At 38.5% G+C, this 19,885-nt stretch overlaps 2 pseudogenes; both read right to left on the bottom strand.

The window, feature by feature from the left end:
* OR8B103P (olfactory receptor family 8 subfamily B member 103, pseudogene) lies at window positions 1,164-2,050 on the bottom strand (annotated as a pseudogene).
* Window positions 11,978-12,644, bottom strand: LOC787625 (olfactory receptor 8B3; annotated as a pseudogene).
* Between the last annotated feature and the right edge of the window lie 7,241 nt (window positions 12,645-19,885).

The following is a 19,885-nucleotide window of genomic DNA, read 5'->3' as shown; positions in this document are numbered from 1 at the left end:
CATCATGAGAAATGCTGGGCTGGAGGAAGCACAAGCTGGAATCAAGATTGCTGGGAGAAATATCAATAACCTCAGAGATGCAGATGACACCACCCTTATGGCAGAAAGTGAAGAGGAACTAAAAGGCCTATTGATGAAAGTGAAAGAGGAGAGTGAAAAAGTTGGCTTAAAGCTCAACATTCAGAAAACTAAGATCAAGGCATCTGGTCCCATCACTTCATGGGAAACAGATGGGGAAACAGTGAGAGACTTTATTTTTTTGGGCTCCAAAATCACTGTAGATGGTGATTGCAGCCATGAAATTAAAAGATGCTTACTCCTTGGAAGGAAAGTTATGACCAACCTAGATAACATATTCAAAAGCAGAGACATTACTTTGCCAACAAAGGTCTGTCTAGTCAAGGCTATGGTTTTTCCTGTGGTCGTGTATGGATGTGAAATTTGTACTGTGAAGAAAGCTGAGTGCCAAAGAACTGATGCTTTTGAACTATGGTGTTAGAGAAGACTCTTGGGAGTCCCTTGGACTTCAAGGAGATCCAACCAGTACATTCTAAAGGAGACCAGTGCTGGGTGTTCATTGGAAGGACTGATGCTGACGCTGAATCTCCAATACTTTGGACATCCCATGAGAAGACTGACTCATTCGAAAAGACTCTGATACTGGAGGGATTGGGGGCAGGAGGAAAAGGGGATGACAGAGGATGAGATGGCTGGATGGCATCACCGACTCGATGGACATGAATTTGGGTGAACTCCGGGAGTTGGTAATGGACAGGGAGACCTGGTGTGCTGCAATTGGCATCACAAAGAGTCAGACACGACTGAGCGACTGCACTGAACTAAACTGATTTCATCATCTATAGAACAGTCTTGTATTTCCAGAGACAAAAACACTGGAAATGATAAAGAAAAAAACCAGAGATAATGCCTTTCTTCTTACTAGTATTAGTAAGTGGGAAAACAGGAAAGGAAATTGTGCAAACAGTGAGGAAAGAGAGAAGACCTACTCTCCAAAAACTGAAAATAAGAGAAGATTCAAATTTTATTCAACACGGTGAGAAGGAAAAAAGAAAATTGTCAATAAAGTTATTTTAAACACAGAAAAGTCCTGCCCTGTGACTAATTGCACAGAGAGATGGTTTCTAATTAAATTTGTCTCCTACTCAGAGTTTTTTCAGAGCAGTTTTCACATCTTTATTTCTCAAGTTTAGATTAATGGATTCATCATGGCAACCACACTGGTGTAAAAGAGAGAAGAGATCTTTCTCTCATTCATAGACCCAGCAGAAGATGGTTTGAGATACATAAATATGCATGATCCAAAGAACAGAGAAAGAGCAATGATTTGGGAACTGCAGGTACTGAAGGCTTTGGACCTGCCCTCTGTGGAGCATGTGAGGAGGATGTTGGTGAGGATGAGCCATAAGAGACAAAATGGTGAGATTGAGTATGATGATGTTAATACCTACCACAGTGAAAAGTTCCAGCTCTTTGATGTAGGGACTTGTGCAGGAGAGCCGGCACAGAGAGTGGATGTCACAAAAATGATGGTTGATGGTGTTTGCATCACAGAAGTTCAGTCTCAGCATGCATCCAGTGTGAGCCATGGCACCAGAAAATGCCCCCAAGTAGGAACCAAGTATAAGACTAGAACACACTTTAGGAGACATAACAGCATTATACAAAAGTGGGTTGCAGATGGCCACATAGCGGTCATAGGCCACTGATGTCAGTGCATAGATCTCAGGAAAACAACAACAACACAGAAAAAATAAAGCTGAGTCATGCACCCCATGTAAGAAATAATATTCTTCTTTGATGTGAAGTTAATCAGCATTTTGGGTATAAACACAGAAGAATAACAGATTTATGAAGGACAAGTTAAAGAGGAAAAAGTACTCGGGGGTGTGTAGGTGTGAATTTAGCCCAATTAGAATTATCAATCCCAAATTCCCCATCACAGTGATCATTGCATTACTACAAACAGGAAAAACAAGGGGAGTTGGAGATATGGTTGGTCTGTTAATCTCAACAGAATGAATTCAGTCACAAAAGAGTCATTTATAGGAGCCATTCTTCTCTAAAGGAATCTGTGGACTCAGGAGAAAAGAGTAACATTAGAAAACACCTCAGTTCTTGCCATAATATTTCATCCTACAACAGAGTGTATACACTGGCAATGCATGAGCTTAGACCCTACCTAGACCCGTGGAGTTTACCTTTACCATTATCATGATACAGAGTGAAATGGTCTTTCATTTTATCAGAGCTTTTATAAGCTAATATAGCAAAGACATCACAAACTTAGCCTATAGTGGGAAGACAATAGGCAATGATGATGCTGGAAAAACCAAGGGAGAAGAACAGTTGATCAGGACTGGATTGTATTACTTTCCTCTCAACGTTTCCTCATTCACCTGAACTCTTCCCTCACCAGGAAAATCAGAGGCAGTGTTCCCAGCACTAGCTTCTAATGCAGATTAGTCTTGACTGGTAGGAACCAAGAACACTGTTTCTAATACAAAATGAAGGCACCAGAATCCTCATGCGGTTAAGTTATTTCCCCTGCCAGACAGTAAAAGCTACAAAGGTAGAAGACTGAGAGTTCCACCTACTTAGAGGAGACTTCCTGATTGATATACTCTTTGAGCCCCTGAATGACTCTGAATATTCTCTGACCAATCCCCTGAAGAGATTTTCCCACAAGCTTCACTTGAGTCTCAGAACTACACAAAATGGGAAAGAATGAACGTATTTAGGTCCCTGGATTTTTGTCTCAAAGCAAGGATTATATGTTGTAATTTGAATTCAGAAACTTACTCCCCTTAGTTCAGAAAACTTCAGGGCTGGCTCTCTTATCAATGGTCTCTACCCAGTTGATACTGGAAATGCATTTTCAGATTCTTGAGGCTTAATTCCTTTGATTCTAAGGGAGACAGCCTAACTTAAATCGACATATTCCTTGGAAATTTTTCTTAACTAATATAATATCTGATAATTATTTTCAGTCCTTTCGAGCAGCAGAGAAATAAAAATGTTTTTATTATTACACTTGCTACCTGATTAGACACAGAAGATTTATGTGTGTAATGATGGGATGCCTTTGGTTAAAAATAGGCTAGAAGCTTGTTCAGTCTTTTCCTCAGTGTGTAGGTTTTATGTATACTTGGGAATAAGGCAATTATATATCTTGGATCATGACCTGTCTTTTGTTTCTTGTGGGCTTACTGCTTTACTCCTTTTCATTTTAGGTATTGTACATCCCTCAGTGTAGATCTGAAGTAACTTCTCATCTCCTCATTACCTTCACCTCTAAGGAAAAACTAATACATTATTTCATTCCTTCTTATTTCCATTTCCCCAGTGGACATATTCTGTGTAAGGCTCCTATTTCCAGGTTTCCTTATTTCTTTATCTGAAAATTTTCAAGCGTTGCAGCAACTCATTTCAGTTCTTCTCTCTCTAGAATATCTCTGAAATAATTTTCAATGTTGTATACTCCTTCTATGGGGTTTCCCCAGTGGCTCAGTGGGAAAGAAACTGCCTGCCAATGCAAAAGACACAGGTTTGATCCCTGGGTCAGGAATATCTCCTGGAGAAGGAAATGGCAACCTCTTCCAGTATTCTTACCTGGAAATCTCATGAACAGAGGAGCCTGGTGGTTTACAGTCCATGGTGTCACAGAGTCAGACAAGACTTAGCAACTCAACAACAACATTCCTCTATAGTTCATGCTTTTAAAAACTTACTTGAAATTTTTACCTGATTCTCCCACTGGGTCATTTTCTGTTACATTTCAGTAACTGAGGTTATCAATTTCTTCTCATCACAGAAAAGAATAGGGACTATGGAGTTAGAGATAGTGTTGTGAACCTTAATTTCCTACTTAGAAACTGTAATTCTTTGGGCAAGTGACTTCTCTTTCTGTTCCATCCTGTAAAATAGTGATGGTAGAAACAGCTTCTGTTTGAAATACTGTATTGATTTAATGGAAAAAGCTTAAGTGAAGTGGTTAAGAAAGTACCTGGAATATGGTAAATAGTCAATAAATGACAGCTGTAATTATCCACGCTTATAAATTTCACTAGGTTCTCCACCATAGCACTCATCAGAACTTTTTGCCACCTGATTATCTGTGCTCCTCTAAAAACTAAATTCTATAAAGAAGAATATTTCTTCTACTTTGTTTACTATATGGCTCCCAGATCTAAGGCAATGCAGAGCACCTAGAAGAAAATCAATAAATATTTCTGAAAATCATGTTATTTTTTTCTCTAAGAGCCATCAGAACATATTCAGCATTTCTCTTATACCAAATCACAACATCTGCAACCACAATGACCTCCACCCGTGTTCCTTAGCCACCACACAATTTCTGACTTTGGATGTTTAAACTGAACTACTGTAATACTGAACTTTAGTGGCTTCTAATGATTATTTTCGGAGAAGGCAATGGCACCCCACTCCAGTACTCTTGCCTGGAAAATCCCATGGATGGAGGAGCCTGGTAGGCTGCAGTCCATGGGGTCGCTAAGAGTTGGGCACGACTGAGAGACTTCACTTTCACTTTTCACTTTCATGCATTGGAGAAGGAAATGGCAACCCCTTTCCAGTGTTCTTGCCTGGAGAATCCCAGGGAGGGGGGAGCCTAGTGGGCTGCCATCTATGGGGTTGCACAGAGTTGGACATGACTGAAGTGACTTAGCAGCAATGATTATTTTAGCATTTTTGAACATACTCAGTCTTATTTAGCCATAAACACCAAAGTCTGAAATCATTGCTGTATCTCTCTCTAGTTCAAGTACCTCTGATGTTTCTCCATTACCCACTTGAAAATTCAAGCAATGTAATAAAAATATACTTCTCAAAATTATGATTACATATTGGTTAAAACTAAATAAGAAATTGAGTCAGAGTTATCTTTGATGAGAAGCCATGAAAAGACCCATTTGATTTATGAAGTCTTTTGCACAAATTAACTATTGTAAAAAATGTAACCTTCTTAAAACCATATTAAGGAAAATTAGAGAATGTTTACTTTTCTGAGACAATGAAATTGCTTTGGTAAGTTCAACCTATTTTAGAAATATATATGTGTTTGTATGTGAAAAATAAATATTTATATGTCTATATTTATACACACATTGCTTACATTTAGTGGAAGAAAGGGGAAGATAATCATTTTGCAATATAAGAGGCTTCTCTTTTTAAGAGAAAAGCATCAAACTCTCAAAAGAATGTCTTCAATTTGCTCAAAAAGTAGTTCCTCACACACAAAACAGTGACTTGTGCTACCAAAATTAAGTGATTTATTTATTTTCATAACAACTCCTGAGAGAGAGAGATGGAAAAGACAAATAGGCACTGAATTTCTAATGAATAAATATTAAGAGTATGCCATCTAAAATTTTTGGGTTTTTTGAATTTTTTTCATAGCTCCCTACCTCTTGTTTACAAGCTTTCAAATATATTGCATAATATTTAAATCTACTAGTTTAACTAAATTAGGTAAGAAGGTATGATACATGATATAGCGTTTTGAAAAAGAATCCAATGTATAGAAAAAATTACTAATTATATAAACAGAGGTTAGAAATACCCCAGGAAACTTTACAAATGCTTATGATATTAATATTAAATAAGAGACACTAGACTCTCTTCAGGAAAATCCTTGTACCAGTCCTGGCTCTCCATGGCAAAGAAAGTATAATTATACACAGTAAAGATCCCAGTGGAAGTTATGATGTATTAAGAGCTGACTAAGTGGACTGTGCTTCTGAGGCCCTAAGTAAAGATAATGAAGCAGAAAAAGGACCTGTCAATCCATGTGATCAGGGCTCAGTTTTCATGTCCTCTTCAAAACCAAGTGGCCATATCTGAGTGCCCTTGCATTTCCTCAAACAATTCCATAGCCAGAAGTTTCTGAACAAATGAAAGAATGAAAAATACGATGCAGAAATGTGTCTTAACAAATCCCACAGTGTAACAGTACATGCATTATTTGAAGAGAAGTGCAATAATCGAGTTTACTCTATTTAGGGTATCAACTATCCTATCAATGATCAACACTTACAGGAAAAATATCTTGCCTCTGAGATTTGTTAGATCATAAATTCTCCAAACAACATAATAAATGATAGATGAGGAAAAAAGCACTGGGTCTAAAGATCTTTTTTTTTTTTTCCTAAATGGGAAAAGAAAGCCTTCTTACAAATAGCATCTGCCCTAAAAGTAACAATAGTCTTCAGAATCAAAACTATCAGACTGTGAAAAATCAATCTCTGACAATTCTCCCTGTGAATTAAGTGAAAGTGAAAGTCATTCAGTCGTGTCAGACTCTTTGCAACCCCATGGGTTATACAATCCATGGCATTCTCTAGGCCAGAATGGTAAAGAATCCACCTGCAGTGTGGGAGACCTGGGTTCAGTCCCTGGGTTGGGAAGATCCCTTGGAGAAGGGAAAGTCTACCCACTGCAGTATTCTGGCCTGTGAATTAAGGAAGAATGTTATTTGTCTCTGAGTAGGTCTTTGTCAGAGAATGAGGATTTTATCATTGGGAAATGTTTTGGAAATATTTTTAAATGTTTTCAAGATATTTTAAGCAACCAGCTCCCATTGGTGGGAAATTTTGACTTGGATAAGATTTGAATTAATTAAAAAAATTGCTTTAATGAATTTCCCAAATGAGGGCTCTTAAGAAAAATTTTAAAAATCTGATTAAAATCCTTGAAATGTATGCCTAAAATTTTAATTGCAGAAAAATTTATAATACTATGGGAGAACAAATTGGTAATTATTTTGCAATCTAATTTCACCTCCTCTTATGTCACTCTGAGAAGACTTTGAGTTCCTCAGAGGAATGTTAGTAAGTAGGGAAAACAGTTTTTTTTTGTTTAAAATTTTAATTTTTATTGGAGTATAGCTCATTAACAATATTGTGATAGTTTCAGTTGACAGTGAAAAGACTCAGCCATATACATACATTTTTCCATTCTTCCCCAAACTCCTCTCCCATCCAAGCTGTCACATAGCATTAGGTAGAGTTTTCTGTGGTATACCAGAGGTCCTTGTTGGTTATCCATTTTCAAATATAGCAATGTGCACAAATCCATTCCAAACTCCCTATCTCTTCCTCCCATCCTTCCCCCAGCAACCATTAGTTCATTCTCTAACTCTGTGAATCACTTTCTGGTCTGTAAGTTCATTTGCATTATTTCTTGTTGGATTTCAAATATAAGGGATTTCATATGATATTTCCCCTTCTGTGTCTGATGTACTTCGTTCAGTATGACAATCTCTAGATCCATCCATGTTTCTGCGAATGACATTATTTCATTCATTTTTAATGGCTGAGTAGTATTCCATTGTATATATGCACCATGACTTCTTTATCCATCCCTCTATTAACGGATATTTAGATTGCTTCCACATCTTGGCTATTGTAAATAGTGATGCAATGAACATTGGGGTGCATGTTTATCTGTTCAGTTGATGCTTTTCTCCAATATATACCCAGGGGTAGGATTGCAGTGTCATATGGTAGTTCTATTTTTTTTTTTTTTAAAGAACTGCCATACATTCCCACCAGCAGTGTAGAAGGATTCCCTTCTCTCCACATCTTCCCCAGCATTTATTCTTTGTGGATTTTTTTGATGATAGCCATTCTGGCAGGTGTGAGGTAATACTCAACCTAACGTTAGTGGAAGTAAAGAAATCCTAAAGATAAGAGCAGAAATAAATGCAGTAGACAAAGAAAGCAGTTGCAAAGATCAATGAAATGAAAATATGGTTCTTTGAAAAGATAAACAAAATTGATAAACCTTTAGCAAAACTCAAATTAAAAAGGGAGGGGACTCAAATCAATAAAGTTAAAAATGAAAAGTAAAAAGTACAAATGACTGCACAGAGATACGAAGAATCATAAGAGACTATGATGAGCAACTGTATGCCAATAGAATGGACAACCAGGAAGAAATGGACAAATTCTTAGAAAAGCAGTCTCCCAAGACTGAGCCAGGAAGAAATAGAAGATATGAGAAGACCAATCACAAGCACTAAAATTGAAACTGTGATTAAAATACTCCCAACAAACAAAAGCCCAGGACCTGATGGTTTCAAGGGAATTCTACCAAACATTTACAGAAGAATTAATACATATGCTCCTGAAACTGTTCCCAAAAATTGCAGAGGAAGGAAAACTTTCAAACTCATTCTATGAGGCCACTAAGACCTGAAACGAAAGCCAGACAAAGATAGCACAAAAAAGAAAATTATAGGCCAATAGCATTGATGAAAATAGATGCAAAACTCCTCAACAAAATTCTACCAATCTGAATCCAACAATACTTTTAAAAGATCACACACCATGATCAATTGGAATTCATCCCAGGGATGCAAGGATTTTTCAAATTCTGCAAATCAATCAATGTGATATACCACACCAACCAATCAAAGAATAAAAGCAATATGATCATCTCAATAGATGTACAATAAATTTTTGACAAAATTCAGCACCAGTTTATGATAAAAACTCTCCAGAAAGTCATAGAGGGTACATGTGCATGTGTGCTAAGTCCCTTCAATTTTGTCCAACTCTTTGTGCCACTATGAACTGTAGCCTGCCAGGCTCCTCAGTCCATGGGATTCTCCAGGCAAGAATACTGGAGTCAGTTGCCATTTCCTTCTCCAGGGGATCTTCCCAACCCAGGGATCGAACCTGGGTCTCCTTCTTTGCAGGCAGATTCTTTATCACTGAGCCATAGAAATTAGGGTGTAGCAGAGACCCTTAGGCTTCTGAAAGTCTGTTTCTGCCCTGTTTCAAACCAGGGATCTTTGACATGTGAGGCAAACATGATAACTACTACACTACAGATACAAGGCCTAGAGGGTACCTCAACATGATAAGGGACATATACAACAAACCTATGCAACCCACTCCAGTATTCTTGGCTGGAAAATTCCATGGGCAGAGGAGTCTAGAGGGCTACAGTCTATGGGGTCACAAAGAGTAGGACACAACTGAAAGACTGTGCACAGAGTCATTTAAGTATTTTAGAGTAACCATTTCCCCATATTTTCTCAAAAGGAAAGTAATCCAACATTCTATTTGAGAAAAGTCATAACTTGAATTAGTCATCAAATATTCCTTTCAAATTATCATTTTCTAAAAGCATTTTGAGTATTTTATACCTTAAAATCCATGAGGAAGTAGCCAATAAAAGCAGAAATGATAAAGTTTTGCCCAGGTCACATACAGTGTTGGAGGTTGATGAGTTTAATTTTTAAATTATCAAATAACTTTTCATACTATCCATAGAAATCCTGTGATCTTCTTCATATTTCTAGGTCTTCCAGAAAAAAAAGAAGGGAATCATAAAAATGACTTTTATTTTCAAAATTTTATTTCCTAGATTCCTTATCCCTAATTTGAGTTTTAATCACTAATAGTTATTTTATCTTCAGGGGGAAAAAAAAATGTCCTATAACTTTTTCCTCACAGGTAGTCACAACTTTTCTACCTTCATCTCAAAAGACACTACTATTGTATGGTCACTGTGTATCATAAGTTTATGAAAGCTTTATGGACTAAATATTTAATATATTAGATGGAATAGGTAAAAAATCCATATTTAAATGCAGTTCCTAAGCCTCATGAGAAATCCCCACAAAGACCTCTTATTTATTGGCAGTGTGGCTTGTTGACCTTGGCCTCATGACAGGATTCTTAACTCTTCAATCTACCGAACCCTGTTCCTTGAATTACAAACACTTGAAAGTATTCCTTTTTTTTTTCTTAATTTTTTGGAAAAAATAATGTCCTTACTTAAGCCAGTAATTTCCCCAGTATTCAGGTCCATAAGCCTTCCTATTTCCCAACAACATGGACAAAATTATTTTCATAAGCAAACAAAGAAACAAAAAATCTGAAAAAAAAATACCCATCCTGAGAAAAATTCATGTGACCCAGGGACAAAGCATAGTCAAATTTCAAATTAAAATATTTTCCTGTGTGCCATGTTTAATTAAACAAAAATAATGAGATAAAGCAGAAGCAAAGTATACTGATATTAGTAGACTTTAAAACATAAAACTGAATTTAGTCTAGATGTCTTCATTAAGAAATATACATCTGCAAATAAAACAATTACTACTCCGAGTTATACTTTCCCACCCAGTAGTGTATGTTAATAATCTGTTATGTGCAGGAATGGCTGTGTAAAAGTAAGAAAATTCTTTGTCAAAAAAGCAAAATGTGCATTGTTAACAAAAACAAAATTTTTTATACTTAGCCATTATGTAACTTTATATCTCAGAGATTAAATGAAATATATTCTTGCTCAAGGAAGACTGGAAGGAAAAGAGGAGAAAGCATTGACTGATTCATGTTTCCAATGGCAAATGTCAGATAAGACAATTGTAAAGATACAACGTCAAACTAATGTTCCCCGATTTAATCATCAAGTGGACAAGTCTTCGATTTCAACAGGGAAAAGTTCAAAACTGATAGAAAAAACAGATTTAATAAATTTTTGTGAAGACTATTAATAAATGGGAGAATGAGGAAAGGAAATTGTGCTAATGGTAAGAAACGAGAGAATAATTCTAAAAGTGGAAATAAATTGAGATGACTCAGCTATCCTTCACATGGTGAAAAGAAATAAGATAGTCAACAAAAGTTACTATGATTAACACAGAAACTTTCTGCCCTTGACCAACTCACAGAGAGAGATACTCTATTTCAAAATTATCTCCTACTCAGGGTTTTCTCAGAGCAGTTTTCAAACATCTTTATTTCTCAAACTATAGATTAAGGGGTTCATCATAGCAACCACATTGGTGTAAAATACAGAAGAGATTTTTTCCTCATCCATAGAAACCAGCAGAAGATCGAAGGATTGACAGGGTTATCAGCAGAATGAGATCAGGAAAGAACGCTAAAGAACAGAGAAACTGATGCGATTATAGGCGCAAGTAGCTACAAGTAGCTAAGCAAAGGCATCTGTGAGGACCTTAGAGGCCCTCACCCGTAGGGATCTTTGAGTTTGGAAGGAGTTTTGCCCTCGTGAGTATGAGAGGGCACTATATGAGAGCTGACGAATCTAAAAATAGTGGAAACTTGTGCATCTAAAATATGGAAATTCGTCTATATTCCATCTAATATATAATATTTAGTCCATAAAGCTTTCATAAACTTATGATACACAGTGACCATACAATAGTAGTGTCTTTTGAGATGAAGGTAGAAAGTTGTGACTACCTGTGAGGAAAAAGTTATAGGACATTTTTTTTTTCCCCCTGAGAAAATAACTATTAGTGATTAAACTCAAATTAGGGATAGGAATCTAGGAAATAAATTTTGAAATAAAAGTCATTTTTATGATTCCCTTCTTTTTTTTCTGGAGACTAGAAATATGAAGAAGATCACAGGATTTCCATGGATAGAATGAAAAGTTATTTGATAATTTAAAAATTAAACTCATCAACCTCCAACACTGTATGTGACCTGGGCAAAACTTTATCATTTCTGCTTTTATTGGCTACTTCCTCAGGGATTTTAAGGTATAAAATACTCAAATGCTTTTAAGAAATGATAATTTGAAAGATATTTGATGACTAATTCAAGTTAATGACTTTCTCAAATAGAATGTTGGATTACTTTCCTTTTTGAGAGAATATGGGGAAATGATTTACTCTAAATACTTTAAATGACTCTGTGCACAGTCTTTCAGTTGTGTCCTACTCTTTGTTGACTCATAGACTGTAGCCCTCTAGACTCCTCTGCCCATGGAATTTTCCAGGCAAGAATACTGGAGTGGGTTGCATAGGTTTGTTGTATATGTCCCTTATCATGTTGAGGTACCCTCTAGGCCTTGTATCTGTAGTGTAGTGGATTGAAGGAATGTGGTGAGGATGAGACAATAAGAGCCAAGATAGTGAAACTGGCACAATGATGTTGATGCCCACCACAATTGAAAACTACAAGCTCATTGACATAGGTACTGTGCAGAGAGCTGGAAGCAAAGGGTGGACATCACAGAAATAATGGTTGATGGTGTTAGCATCACAGAAGGTCAGTCTCAGCATGCATCCAGTGTGAGCCATGGCCACCAGAAAATGCCATCAAGTAGGAGCTAAGCACAAGGCTGGAACACACTTTAGGGGACATGGCCACATTATACAAAAGTGGGTTACAGATGGCCACATAGCGGTCATAGGCCATTGATGTCAGCACATAGCATTCAGAAATGACAAAAAAAACAGAAGAAGTAGAGCTGGGTCATGCACCCCATGTAAGAAATTAATATTCTTCTTGATGTGAAGTTAATCATCATTCTGGGTGTAAACACAGAAGAATAACAGAGATCTATGAAGGACAAGTTAAAGAGGAAAAAGTACATGGGGGTGTGCAGATTTGAATTCAGTGAGATTAGGATTATCAATCCCAAATTTCCCAAAATAGTGATCATATACATTCCTAGGAACAGTAAGAACAGAGGGGGTTGGAGATCAGGTCGGTCTGTTAATCCCAACAGAATGAATTCGGTCACAAAAGAGTCATTTCCAGGGGCCATTCTTCTCTGAGGGAATCTGTGGATGCAGGGACAAAAGGGTTCTATTAGAGAACAACCCAGCTCTTCCATAGTGTCTCATCCTACAAAAGAGCTCAGTTTTTTTCTTGTTTAGTCACTAAGTTGAGTCCAACTCTTTTGTGACCCCATGGATTGTAGCCCTCAAGGTTCCCATGCCCATGGAATTTCCCAGGCAAGAATACTAGAGTGAATTGCCATTTCCTTTACCAGAGGTTCTTCACAACCCAGGGATCGAACCACATCTCTTGCATCAGCAGGAGGGTTCTGTACCACTGAGCCACCAGGGAAGCCCAGCACAAAAGAGTATACACACTGGGAATGCCTGACACTATCCCAACCTGGTCCCATAGAATCTGACTTTACCATTATTACAATACAGAGTGGTGTGGACTTGACCTTCATTAGAGGTGTTATAAGCTAAATATAGCAAAGTACATCACAAACAGTCTACAGAGGGAAGGCCAGTCCTGCCATATGCAAGCATACCTGCTGGATAATCCAAGGGGAAGATGGACGGATTAGGATACAATTGTTCCCCTCTCATTTCAACATTTCCTTATTTTCTTCAACTCTTCCCTCACCACTATAACTGGAGGCAGTGATCCTAGCAACCTGGGACCTGGCTTCTAATGCAGATTATCTGTGACATGGTCTAAACCAAAAAATATGCTTTCTAATCCAAGATGAGGGACCAGAATCTAATAAGAGTTGTTTACTCCACTTGTCACAGAGTTAAAAAGCCATAAAGTTAGAAGAGTGAGAGTTATACCTACTTAGAGGAAACTTCCTGACTGATATGTCCTTTGAGACCCCCTCCTGTCTCTGAACAGTCTCCGATCCCTCTCTGACAGATTCATCCATTAGTTTCACTTGACTCCCAGAACTACACAAAATGAGAAAGAATGGACCCTGGATTTTCATCTCAGAACAAGCAATAAGTATTGTAAATGGAATTCGGCATGGAAGATGAATTCAGAAACCCACCCTCCTTAGGGCAGAAAACCTCGGGGCTGGCTCCCTTGTCATTAGTCCTCACCCTGTTGGTCCTGGAAATGTAATGTCAGGTTCTTGAGGCTTGATTCCTTTGACTCTAAGATGAGACAGCATTGACGTATGCCCACAAAACTTTATGAACTACCATAATTTCTGGTTATTTTCAGTCCCCTCAAGAGGCAGAGGAAAATAAAGCAATTGATTGTTATGTTACCTTTTTTTTTTTCTTTCACTGCATTGCTAACTTGATTTTCAGGACACCAGAAGTATTTTATTTATATGAGGTGTTAATTGATTGTACAAGGTTCCACTGGTTTACAACTTATGACTAGTATGGTTTGCTTCTCAACAATTCTGTCCAGTGGGTAAGTGAAGATCATTTTGTATTGGATTAATATTACAATAGTATAAAAGTTATAGGTTAATTATTGCTATATCATCAGGTGGTTATTCTGATTCTGGTGTTCTTGTAAGTTGGCTTTAGGGATGACATCTTCGTTTACCATATTTCTGACTCTTGTACTTCTTAATATGGGGGATTTTTGGGTTATAATATTCTCTAGGTGGATTACCGGAGCGTTAGTTAATTTCCTGTTCTCCTTCATTTATTTCTATTGTGCATCATTATCTGAAGGATAAGTTCTACTTGGATGGGGAGCAGGTTGGTCTTCATTCCCTATCGTTGTGATGTCTCATTTTTTTAAATGTTAGGTGTGTTGGTCATACGATGATTTCCTTTTTACTTTTCAATGTTTTCTTTTATTCTTTTATCTCTTCAAATTGTTTAAATATAGATTGAATATGTACACTTCTTATTTTTCACTCGTTCTGTCTGTTGTGTGAATGTGTGCCTCATTAGCTCTCAGGTTGGTATTAATGAGTCTGCCTGGCATTTCGGAGAACACTGGAGAGGGATTGCGCACTCACACCAATATTTCTTTTCTGCCCTTGTGAAAATCCGCCATTGTTCTATTTGATTTGTGTAGCCTGGCAGGTTCTCCTTATTCAAGCTCTAATGGTCACATTTAGAAGTCTGGATGAGTCACTGATCAAGCAGGCATATTTCAGATTCGCTCTATTATTTATATCATTTTAACAGTTTATTATACTCATTTTACCAGGCACCTTTCTCGAAATTTCTTCCTGATTTCTTCACTGTTTCTGGGATGTTTTATTTTTTTTCCTTTTTGTAAACTTGATTCTAGTTATCTCGTAAGTTATCAGTTTTCTTTTTTTTTTTATCTTCTTTCACTTATAGTTAATATCTCCTAGTTGGATCGGTATGTTAGTTTATCGGTCAGGTTTGTTTTGTATTTTCTTAGTTTTCACTTTCTTTTCTTCCTTTCCACATTAATTATCTTGGGTTTTGTTTTGTAATCAGTTGCACAGTTTTATGTTGCTCAGGTTACGATTGTTTGTGTTCTTTCTAATTTAGATAGTTTCTTCGTTGTTTGTTTACTGAATGTGTAAATTATAATTGTATGGGCAAGAGTGGGGCTTGATGTATTCAGGAATTGGTGGGGTTTTTTTTCTTACTCTTGGTTTCTGTGTGAAAGGTTGTAAAACAGATTGTGAACTTCTGTGCGCATTGGGTTTTGGAGTGTCTTTGCTCAATAGGCCGTATGAGAGATGGGAGGTCTTGGGTCGTACCGATTGTCTGTAGTAAAGTTCTTTTGTAGTATCCCTATTCATGGTATGGTTATGAGCGCTGGTACACGATGGTGCGACAAGTGTCGCCCGTTATGGTTAGTGATTGATGGTTTCAGAAGTGGGGCGGTTAATGTGGTGAAGTGTTAATAGAGAGGATTCATGGGAGATTTATGAGGTCTGAATAGGAGGTTGTCCTTTCTTGATTGAGTAATAGTTGGATTATTGGAACGTTGAGGAGATTTTGTGTTTTTCGAAATTTAGGATTCATTTAGGGAGCGTTGGTGGTGTTCTGGTGGGTTGCTGTGTTTGTGGTTGTGTTTTTTGCTATTCTCTGTGCTCTTGACTTGCTTTTTACTTTGTATTAGTTGGGTGATAGTTTTTTAGGGGGAGTTGAGGTTCATGGGAGGACTAGGGGTGAGCCAAGTATCAGTTTGCCTTTTTTTGGTCGGGACGATAGATAGAAATAGCAATATAACTGAGAAGATCAGAAGAAGTGGGATGGGTGCCTATCTAAGGAGGCGTGTTTTTTTGAGTAAGAGAATGAATTGCTCGGTAGTGGTAGAATGGTATGGAAGAGACTAGGTCGATGAAAAGTGGTAGTCTGATTGCAGAGTGAGAAAGTAGGGAATCATGGTGGGGCATACTTTTCGTTTGTCCGCTCCACTTTGTGTTTTTGGTGGCGGTTTCTTCGGTGGTGGTATGTTTTTGGATGTTATGGGAGGATGTTTGAGGATGAGGTGTTTGGCCGCTATGTTATATCAGAGAAATGAAGATAGAGTGGAGTGGAGACGATTATACGTTGTAGTGGAGAGATGCATAAGAGTGGTGCTAGTTTTTTCTTCGAGGTGGGCATAAGGGTGTGGTTAGTGTAGGTTTGCGGATCAGTAAATCTAAGGGAAGATGATATCTTACTATGAGGGATAGCAGTGGCGAGAAGAGGTGATAGCTAGGTTTTATTGCTTTTCAAGATATCTCCTTCAAGAAATTTAAAGATGGACTGGGACGCCTGGAGAGACGGTTTTGGATTGATACACGGTATTCCTAGTCTTACACATTGGGTTCTTCTAGTTTATATAAGATAGTGATATGTCAGGTTTATTATTTTGATGGACAGGAGGAAGTGCCACAGAACTTTAATTATTTAAGTTTATAGTTAGGTGTGCAAGTTAGTTATAATCAGGAAGTAACTTAGATATAATAAGTATTTTCGCATTAGACCATGAGTTTTGTTTCGGTGGATTGGAAGAGACCGCACATGGGTGATTTGTAGAGGTTGCATCGAATCTTATTTGTTGCTTGAGTCAGGGACTTATGTTTTCCTTTCATTTGTGTACTGAGCTCCGTGGCTGGCAACATCTCCGGGTGTCAGCGATAGAGTCCATCCAGGGGCTCAACGCAGTATATCAATGCGCCTCTCTAACGATCAGGTGAATCTCCAAGTCTTCACCCTTGTAGCTTTTACGTCTGGAGGGGATACTTGAAGTGAGGATTTCTGTGCTCATTTTGTAATTAGAAATTTCTGGTTCCTACAGTCAAATATCTGCATTAGAAGCTAGTGCTGGGGACACTGCTCTGATTCGTGAGGGGAAGAGTTCAGGTGATAGGAAGGTTGAAGAGTAATACAATCCAGTCCTGTCACTGTTTTCTCCCTTGGTTTCCAGAACATATGCCTATATTGTCTCCCACTATAGAGTTTGTGATGTCAGTATGTGAGACTATATTGAAGTTAATAAAAAGCTCTGTCATACAATGATGAAAAGACCATTCACTCTGAGTATCAGAGATATAATGGTAGAGGTAAACTCACGTAAGATCCAAGTGATGTGGTCTACGCTCAGCATGGCCAGTGTATACAATTTAACGGGTGGGAGAAAAGTATGGCAGAAACTGAAGTGGTGTCAAAACTCTCAAAATGTAACACCATAGCTCAGAGCTAGTCGGACCTGGGGCTGTCGTATAGGACAATTGAACATCGTTTGGGTGGCAGATAAGGGAGGCATATTCTTTCAATACTGTGAGCGAACTTTAAGAGAAAACGAACTCGATTTCGGCTGACTTGCACTTTAAGGTTTTTTTGCTCCTTGGTTTGGTTCAGCATCATTACTGTTGGGGAATTTTGGATTGATATTCTATTGGGCTTACACCATTGACACACCTACCCCACGCGGACAAACAGTCCTTGGTATAAACTCCTTCATGCCTTGTCCGCTGGTCCATCACCAGGATCTTTTTTGGCTTCTCATGTTAGTTATCTCCCAACCCTGGTTATACTTAATAAGAGAGCAATTCTTTCTTACTGTGGGCTATGTACCAATCCTTCTCATATTTAGTACCTGGGATGGGGCATGTTTGTTGCATCTTTAACCAGGCGACTATTCTGCTACACAATCTCAGCGAGCTCAGAGCCTGAAAACGCTATGTGCCTTCTGCCTCGCCACCCCCTTTTGGCTGCACACGCTAGTTTTGTCCTTCAGTGCGTGTATCCCTCTATGTCTTTCATTGTGTTCCTCTATTGGAGAGGGATCTGAGGTTGGGGCTCCACAGACGCCAATGGCCAGGCACTCTGCACTCTGTTGATATGAACCCACTGTTATCCTTGTTGTAGTGCTCCTACCTGTGCGGGCTATTCGGCCTCTCTTCTCACACGGAATGCTGGGACTCTTTCATTACCTGGTGGTGGTTTCCCGCTTGCCATTTCCTTCTCCTCTCCCTTGTAAAGAGTGAATGACAGTTTCTAGATCGCATCTCCAACGCAGCATTCCAACCAGTTCTCACGTCACTGCTATCCCACCGATACAGGGCGGATCCTCGGAGGTTCTAATCCGTACCAAAGCATTCCACTTCTTTGGGTCCTTATACGTAGCTATGGTCTTCGCCAGTCCAAGCAAACTACATTCTAGTTTGTCATTCGCTTCCTTCATATGCCTTTTTATTGCCTGGGCCTACAATACCCTGTTACATGGAGGAACTATTTGTTGCCGTACTATCTTTTTCCATCCCACACGTGGTACAAAGTGGTTGATGATGATATCATGTCGATAAACTTAACTTGTCGAGATCTTGATGTGACAAACCCTGCTAAGCGCTGGGAGACAATCTCTGGAGTAGGAAGACCAGATTATATAGGAAACATCATCTCTCGTGCTTATAGTCACACGGAGGCGACTTTTGTTCTGTGTTAAAATATAACTTAATTGACAATGTTTATGTTTTTTCCTAATCTCAAACCGGTGTGTCTCTTTGTGTTATTGGTTCAGGGAAATAAAATAAAAAAAACAAGAAAGAAAAAAATATCTATATCTGAAAAAAAGAAAACCCCCTTCCTCACTTTTGTTATCAGTGTGTTGTAATACAACAAGACTATTTTTTGGAGAGTAAGATCTTCTCTTTCCTCGAGTTGTTCTCGCACAAGTGTGTGATACACGATGTATGCCTTACTTACTAATAACTAGTGAAGGCAGAGATGAGCATATAATCTTCTGGGTTTCATTCTTTCTTTAATCATTTCCAGTGTTTTTGTTCTGGGAAACACTGACGTCTTCTATTTAATGTATATGAAACAGATATGAGTTCCAGTGAGCAGATCAGCTCTACGATGAGAAACAGCTTCGCGGGTCTCGAATCGTCATGATGATGAACCACAAAGAGTTTGGCAAGTCACAGACCATGGCCTGGGCAAGAATGATCCAATATTCAACCTTATCACTCCCGGTAGTCATGACAACTCCCAATTTCATGGCCCATGTCGAATTGCACCGCGACTCGAATGCATCACCCGCCATTTCATCCCTTCGTATATCCCCTTTGTCCTCGCCACCCCACAAATCCCTCCCGTATCAAGAAGTCTTTCAAAATGAAGCAGTCACGTCTGTCTCTCTATGGAGTGGTACCAAACGTACACTTTCAGGGAGATAGTTCAGCGTCGAGTCGAATCAAGTGCGACTCAGGTGAAGAATGGCACCACTCGCGCGCAGCACTGTGGTCTCCTTGTTAGAATGTAACACTAGGTTAGGATCTCCATGAAAGTCCAAGGGACCTCTAGAGCATCCTTTCGTCTAAGCACCGTACTCAAGGTTCACAGATTAGTCGACTACCGAGTAATCTTTGAGTGGACACTCCATGAGACTGACTGAACGGTGTTCTATCACTAGATAGCACATAGATTTTTTGCCTCACTCACTTATTGCTCACATGTCACAAACGAACCACCATTCATTGAGGAACAATGACATAGCCTGCTTGAATCTAGAACACGAACCCTTTATTGTAAAGCATAGAGGTGAAATAAGTCTCTTTCGTCTTCTATGAAATAGAGTAGCTTGGAGAACTTAGGATCTCAGGTCATAACAATTCTGTATTTCTCGCCCCTTTCCAAATGTGAGATAGAAAGCATCTTTTTAATTTTCGTATGACAGGTCTGAGGGCATAGCAACAAGTTAGCAAATCTGGACACTCGAGATACACCAGACTGAGCTTCCAAATAGATAAAGGATGTTGAGGAGCTCAAGCGAAACTCCAGGCTGTGTATTGTCACACACTGCTTGGATTATAACTACTATGAAGGTATCATCAACGAGGCAAACGCTGGCTGGAAGAAACACACAGCTGGAATCAAGATTGCTGGGAGAAATATCAATCACTCAGATATGCA

The sequence above is a fragment of the Bos taurus genome, chromosome 29 (genome assembly GCF_002263795.3).
Source record: "Bos taurus isolate L1 Dominette 01449 registration number 42190680 breed Hereford chromosome 29, ARS-UCD2.0, whole genome shotgun sequence".
Classification (NCBI taxonomy): Eukaryota; Metazoa; Chordata; class Mammalia; order Artiodactyla; family Bovidae; genus Bos; species Bos taurus.
The sequence above is the reverse complement of the archived record's forward strand: the minus strand, read 5'-3'. Positions and strand labels throughout refer to the sequence as shown.